The sequence below is a fragment of the Neopelma chrysocephalum genome, unplaced genomic scaffold, assembly GCF_003984885.1.
Source record: "Neopelma chrysocephalum unplaced genomic scaffold, ASM398488v2 Primary Assembly neopelma1_81, whole genome shotgun sequence".
NCBI classification, from domain to species: domain Eukaryota; kingdom Metazoa; phylum Chordata; class Aves; order Passeriformes; family Pipridae; genus Neopelma; species Neopelma chrysocephalum.
The window spans coordinates 217,505-223,992 of NW_020897743.1; positions in this window are offsets into that span (position 1 = coordinate 217,505).

Consider the following 6,488-nt stretch of genomic DNA (forward strand, 5'->3'; position numbering starts at 1 on the left):
CAGCCCTCAGCTTGGCAAGGGGTTTATACACACAAAACTGGGGGTGGATGTAAATAAACCTATGGATTTAACAGGGCTACGTGCACATTCAATAACCTCAGGCTCAGGTAGCTTGCTGAACTGAGCTTTAATGTGTATTTAGGCTTTTTCCTGTATATTTAGGTTTTTCGTGCTGCTTGGGGCTTGTGTCAAGGTATTTGTATTTGTGCTCATCACACACAACTAAATAAACTTGTGCTCAACACATACAACTAAACAAACTTGTTGAAATGGGATGTTTTACAAGTTTGGATATTTTAACTGTGCTGTTCACTGGTTGGCTCTGTGGTAAGATTATCATTCATTTCTTTTGGCTTGTCAACATTAGTGAAGATGACATGGGATAGAAAGCACAGCTCAGCACACAGAGGAGGAGGATTCTTACTGTCCAAACACGTAAGTCAGCAGAAAAAATAAAGCAAAAAAGCATTTATCTGAAAAAGCAGAATCACTCCCAGTCTGACCTGACAACCTTGTACCCACTGATATTATAAAAGCAGAAGGAGGAGTTTGGAAACAACATAAATAAACTTGGAAATGACAGATCCTTAATCCCTATTTCACCAAGCGATTTTCATTTTACTCTGTTGGTCCAACGCAACAACCAAATTGAATCTGGCTGACTCAAACTGCACATTTAAAACATATTTTTAACAATCATAGTATCAAAGAGTATCCTGAGTTGAAAAGGACACACAAGGATCATTGAGTCCATCTGCTGTCTCTGCACAGGACAACCCCAAAAATCACACCATGTTAATAAACACTACCCCATATTTTTGCAGTATTTCAAACGGAATAAAAGACACTTTTTTTTTTTCAAATTTCCAGAGAGCAACTGAGGTGAACCTGCTTCAAACCCATGGTAAGCTCAAATCAAATACCACAGTTCTAAGAAATCCATTAACTGTTCACATCATCCTTCCTCGCTTCACCCTATAATGCACATTGTTGTCAATTTTTGTCTTATTTACCCCCTGCTAATAGCTGGGCTCAGTGCCAAGAAACTTAAGACAATTGTGGAGAGATGCAGATCTAACATTTTTCAAGTTGACAGCCAATGGTTCTGAGCGTTTAATTCCCGAGACGGAAGAATCTCCAAATCCTGCTTTTGTAATTCACCCAGGAAAACACATCAGAGCCAAACCCTGCCTGTGCAGCCTGAGCAAAAATGTTATTGTTTGATCCAAGTTGTATCTTTCTTGGCAGATTTGTAGGGATTGATCCTGGCTGAGAGTGGGATTTTAATAGGAAGCTTAGCACTCAACAGCTCTTGATAAATTAAACATCCACGTTGTAACCATCGCTCTGTCCCCGGCAGTGCAGCTCAGGTAAAGGTTCATTTAATTCAGCCTTGTTAAAGTTTAAGCAGCTCTGCCAAATTCCACCAGGCTTGGCATGTGTGACGTGACTAATGACTCTGCTCAACTTGGAGTCAAAACCTTCCACTGGAAAATGCACCATCTTTATGGATTTGCCCCCGAGCAGAGGGAGAAATAAATAAATAACATTGTTCCCAATGCTCCGGTGGGAAATTTAAGCAGCTGAACACAACTCTGGAAGTTGTTTAGGCATGGATTTGATAAGGGGTTTTTATGCTTAAAGCAGAAAGCAGGAAGGGTCAGGGATCTCCCTCCTTCCCTTGAGGAGATAACACCAATGAAGGGTCCCAAAATGTTTGCTGGGACACTCTGTGCCCTGGAGCAAAGCAGGTCCCTCAGGGCTGAGCTTCAGCCACTGTGGATCAGGTGGGTTTGCCTGAACCTCACACCATCCTTCTGCTCATCTTGCTTCTCTCCTGGTCTTTCTAGTCCTAGTGTAGCTCTTGAGCCACCTATTCTGGCTCAATATGATTTAAACAGAATGATTCATCTTTCTTCCCAAGCCTGATTATGCGAGTACTTAAATATTGTGGGAAACACCACCACATTATCTGCCTTTTCAGCCTTTAGCTTGTATTTATGTAATACTGACTTTATATTCACTGGTAAATCTCCTTGTGTTTGTGCCTCCAGGCTCTGCTGAAGTCTCAGATTTTTTTTCCCCTCTATGATACGACTAAAACATGGCTTTTTCTGTTCATCCATCAGCAAACCAGTAGAATTTCGTGTCTTCACAGGACCTCCAGAAGCCCCCCAGGCCAGTCTGCTGCTGCAGCAGGTCCAGCCAGAGCAGGTTCCTGAGGAACTGCTCAAACTCTGAATTTCTCCACCTCACCCAATTCAATGTTGGGAAGCCAATATTTAAAAAAAATCTTGTTTTTTACATTCATCCAAACAACTCCACAGGGATGGGAAGAACAACTGGATTATTCTTCAAATCCATCTGCAAAATTTTCCTTCCTTGGCTCAGCTAAAGGATGAATGTCACAAGTCAGATTTATGACATAGGCAATTAATATTTTCCTCACTATTACCAATTACATCCCTGTTTTTCACCCCAGACTGAAGTTTTGCTTTCCTGCAGTACTAACACAGACCCATCCCAGGCCACTGCTAAAGCACCAGGGGTGGTCCTACTGAAAAATAAGGAATCACCCCATTTTGCAAGCGAGTCATTAACTGCTGACACAGGTTTTCATCCAAATCCTGAGTTTCTGGGGCACTTCACATCAGCAGTTGGAGACTCTGCTTGGCATTTTCCTTATTTCAGTATCATGAGCTGGATTAACTTTGTGTGCTTTCCTCCTTGTACAATTCAGTGTCTAGAGAGATTGTCAGGGTTTTTCTTCTGTGTTTATGCAGGTCCATGTTTGTCTGGAACATCTGTGCAGGGTTGTTGTCGTGTTGGCAAACACAGAGGTTTAGTGTCTCCTGGAGGAGCCTCAAACTCAAGCTTCAATTCCTATCCTACGGTAAAAAGAAAATAGTTTGAAAAATTTACCTAAATTGGGGAAAGATTTTCTAATGAAATATTCAGAAGCCTACAGAATGCTTTGTTTACTGGAAACAAATGTTTTGCTTTGCTTTATAATGAAATCAAAGCTTTGGTTTTGGGGAAAGAAAGGAGAATAAATCCTTTCTAGAGCAGAATATGCCTGATCGTGTTTATCCGTGAGGAACTTGCCCTTTGCAGGAGACCCTGTCTTCGCCAGCTCCTGACTCCTGCTGACTGCACAGCTTGGAAAAGGGTGTAAAAAAATTAATATATCATTGAAAAGCTGCCAGCTGGATGCTCAGCCCACCTCTGGGAATCCCTTCCTTTGATGAAAAATAAATATTTACAGTTAAATAAAACCTTAAATGATTTTTGAATGATTCTTTTGAACAACAGTGCTACTGTACAGTGTGAAAAGACTCAAAAAACCCTCTCTGGTTCATTTTTTAACTTCAAAGTTTGATGGATGTGTTCTAAGTCCAAGATAAAGTACATTTAGGCCAAAAGGTTTGAAAGGTGATGTCTGATCTTAGCACAGTTGTCCATCATCAGTTCATTAAAATACTTGGCAAGGTGTTCAGTGTCTGTTGGTTCAGTATCTATTGGTCTGTTCCTTTCCAGAGAACTTTTATGGGGCTGATCCAGTTCCTACTAAAATCATAAGGGAATTTGGTGCTGCTTTACTGCAAATTTTGAGAGAGAAAGGGCTGAAAGTTTCACCCAGTGCAAATCATTCTGTTAAATCAGCATTTGGGGTTTATCAAATAAACCCTTAATTTCCTTGAGAAATGCCAGGACTTCAGAACCAAAAGAAAATAAACCTGATTTCTGCTGAAAGCCAGCATTTGTCAAAATAATTCTTAAAATCCAGCATTGCAAGGTGCAAAGACATTTGAACACCATCAACTCTGCCTTGACTTACATTATACCACAGGAAATACAAGCAATCCAACTGATATTAATATCTTCATCTAACAAAATATACTGTTGAAAGAGTGGTTAAATTTGCCCCTCAGCTTTAGGTATGTTGGCATAAAAATCAAGAAGATTAACTTCTCTATGAACACCTCATTTAAGATCTTAAAACCCTCAATAAAGCTGACAATACTGAATAGTTTTCTGTGGCCTTCAGTAAATCAGGAGCCAAAAGAGTCAATGGAAAGGCTCCCAAGCTCCCTGTGCTGAGTGAATGAGCAGGATGTCCCAAGGCATTGATGACAAACAGTATAAAAGACATTCTGCCACCACAGTGAGGTGATTCAAAGAGTCAGGTAAGAACTGCAATATCTACTATTTTCCCCTAAATCTGTTGTATTTGGGTATTTTTTTAAAGGATTTTGCTGATCACAGCATGTTCATGCTGGTTGGGCACCTGTTCCCCCAAAAAAACCTTTGGTCCTACCAGGTCTTTACTAAAATCAAGGTGGTTTTTCCACTCTCAGAACACAAATGCTGAAGTTGGAAGTACTTCTTGCTGTCAAAGCCAGGCTGCCCCTCCTTATCTCAGAGTAGTGTATTCTCAGAGCAGAAGCATCATTAAACGAAGCTCCAAGATGAATTGTGAGGAAAAGGTCAGACTTCCCTTCCTGGAGATTTGGAGGACTCACACAATTATTCCTGGGGGGTTAAATGGAGGATATTTTATACAGGTGGTTTCTGAACAGCGTTCCTGGATCTCCAAAAGGTCACCAGACTCGCAGCTTGCTGGGGGTGTGGATTGGGAAAAAAGTGCCAGTGGGAAGAGTTTATAGAGCTCCTGCCCAAGAGGAGAACAGGGTGTGGGTGATGATGGTTGGACAGGGCTTAGGGAACCACCAGCAGGACTGGATCTAACAGGAACACTGACCAAAGGGCTGAAGGCCTGATTTGGGTCTCACTTTGCTCCCAGCATCAGGGATCTCATGTCTCTGTTGGACATGAAGAGTCTATAATTCCAAAGGCAATGTCATCCCAAAGATAATACCCAGCCCTAATTCTTACTACCATGGCCAAGGACTTGGAATATCTCCTGAATCAATTACATTGGTTCAATTCTTGCCATGTACCATGAAAACAGCACAATGACAGCACATGATCTGGGATGAGCATGGCACAGCACTCTTGGATCAGCTCTAATGTCCCACTTGCAAATGTTGTGCCCCCATGGTGGGGGGGCAGTGTGGGTGGGCATGGTTTGGTCCTCATCCCCACACCCATCACACCAGGCATTGCTCACAGTCTGCCCTGGGGACAAAGACATCGAGACCCACCAGCAGCAACACCCTGGCAGCAGAATAACAAATATTAAGTGGTTTCAACTGTTATTTTTCAGCTAAAGCAGTGAAAGGAGCTATCTGCCCACTGACTTGTCATGTCAACATGTCACAGGCAGCAGTGTCTCTCAAGGACGGAGCCCTGCTGGTGACAAACAGCTTCCCTGTTAAACACCAGCTGGGAATCTGGTCCACAATGGTCTTGGTTTAGGTTTATTCATCCTTCCGTGCTGGCAATTTAACCCCTTGGAGTTTTGCTGTAGTTTTTTCCCCCTCAGGTTCAAGTAACCAGATTAAACACACATAAATTGATTTCCATTTCATATTCAGGTTGGTATGTATTGTTTTTATGTGTGTCCATGTATGCACAGACAATGTAGCATAGAAATGTGTGTGTGCTGGAGACAAAAGCCACTTGCAAAATGCACGGAGAGTTCAATGCTCTCTAGCACACACACAAAAAAAGAAATTTCCTGAAACAACACATCTGAAATACCCTTACAGATGTTTCTCTGCATTACCGAAAAAACCCGTCCCCTGAGCTAAAATGAAAATTGATTTTGAAAAAAAAAAAAAAGGCTGAAGGATATGAGTGGATCATCATAATTGGATCAACATGCTCCAAAAGCTTCAGGCTACTTCAGCTTCATTTCTTAGCTGACAGCTTTCTTTTGGAATTCTTCAAACCAAACACAAATGGTTTGATTGCAATATGTGAAACATTTGACCATCATATCCTTGACAGTCAGGCCGCTGCAGGGGAGATTTGATAACTGTTGTCAAATGCAGAACAGCCAGACTAATCCAGAGAACCAACAAAAAAAACACAGGAGCTGCTTCAACAAAACCAGAGACGATATTAATGGAAAGTGACACCATTTACAGGGAAAACAGAGAAAAAGGCTGTATTGGGTCTTTTCCAAACAGTGTTGCAACCACATGAAATGATCTTACTGGCTCGTAACTGGTAAATACAAATTAGAGCTGTTTGAAATCCACTTGGTTTTCCATTCAACTGTCACGTGAGGAATTAAAGCAGCAACAACAGCGAGTCACCCACACTGAGCATGTGCTAATTTATGGACAGAATTGTCTGGATGGATTAGAGCTGACTTGTTTCTCCCAAAAAAAGGAGGCATTGCAGGGTGGATGTTGGGGTGATTGGCAAATCTCCCCGTTTCAGAACAGCTTCCAGCATTAAATGGATGAAAAAGAAATGGAAAAACCACCTAAAAAAAGTAATAGAACAAAATCTAATGGCATCTTCTCTGGTTATTTCCATGACAGGCAAAAGTGAAAACTGCAGCACTAATTGGCAGA